We start from the raw sequence: 1,366 nt of genomic DNA, 5'->3' as shown, positions 1-1,366 counted from the left end.
GGCGGATCTCTGTGGGTTCGAGGCCAGCCTGGTCTACAAGAGCTAGTTCCAGGACAGGAACCAAAAGCTACGGAGAAACCCTGTCTCGAAAAATCCAAAAAAATAAAAAAATAAATAAAAATTCTCTGGATTTCCTCCATGTCTGTTGTTATGTCCCCCTTTTCATTTCTGATTTTGTTAATTTGGACATTCTTTCTCTGCCTTTTGGTTAGTTTGGATAAAGGTTTGTCTATTTTGTTGATTTTCTCAAAGAACCAACTCTTGTCTCATTGATTCTTTGTAGTTTTTATTTTGTTGATTTCAGTTCTCAATTTGATTATTTCCTGTCCTCTAGTCCTCTTGGGTGAGTTTGCTTCTTTTTGTTCTAAAGTTTTCAAATGTTCTGTTAATTTGCTAGTGTGGGATTTTTTCAGCTTTTTTTATGTAGGCATTTAGTGCTTTGAACTTTCCTCTTAACATTGCTTTCAATGTGTCCCATAAATTTGGGTATGTTGTGTGGTCATTTTCATTGAATTTTAGGAAGTCTTTAATTTCTTCCTTTATTTTTTCCTTGACCCATTAATGATTCAGGTGAGCAGTGTTTAATTTCCATGTGTTTGTGGGCTTTCTGGAATTATTATTGCTGTTGACTTCTAGTTTTAAGCCATGATGATCTGATAAGGTACATTGGGTTATTCCAATTTTTTTGTATGTGTTGAGGTTTGTTTTGTTATCTAGTATGTGGTCAGTTTTTGAGAAGGTTCCATGAGGTGCTGAGAAGAAGGTACATTCTTTTCTGTTTGGATGGAATATTCTGTAGATGTCTGCTAGGTCCATTTGAGTCATAACATCTGTTAGTTCCCTTATTTCTCTGTTCATTTTTTGTCTGGCTGACCTATTAGTGATGAGAGGGGAGTATTGAAGTCTCCCACTATTAGTGTGTGGGGTTTAATGTGTGATTTAAGCTTAAGAAGTGTTTCTTTTACATATGAGGGTGCCCTTGTATTTGGAGCATAGATATTCATTACTGAGATTTCCTCTTGATGGATTTTTCCTGAGACTAATATGGAATGTTCTTCTTTGTCTCTTTTGATTGATTTTAGTTTGAAGTCTATTTTTTTAGGCATTAGGATGGCTACATCAGCTTGATTCTTAGGACCATTTGATTAGAAAATTTTTTCCCAACCCTATACTCTAAGGCAACGTCTGTCTTTGAGGTTGAGGTGTGTTTCTTGTATGCAGAAGAAGGGTAGATTCTGTTTTTGTATCCAATCTGTTAGGCCGGGTGGTGATGGCTCACGCCTTTAATCCCAGCACTCGGGAGGCAGAGGCAGGCAGATCTCTGTGAGTTCGAGACCAGCCTGGTCTACAAGAGCTAGTTCCAGGA

The sequence above is a fragment of the Microtus ochrogaster genome, linkage group LG3 (assembly GCF_000317375.1).
Source record: "Microtus ochrogaster isolate Prairie Vole_2 linkage group LG3, MicOch1.0, whole genome shotgun sequence".
Lineage (NCBI taxonomy): Eukaryota > Metazoa > Chordata > Mammalia > Rodentia > Cricetidae > Microtus > Microtus ochrogaster.
This window is presented reverse-complemented; position numbering follows the sequence as displayed.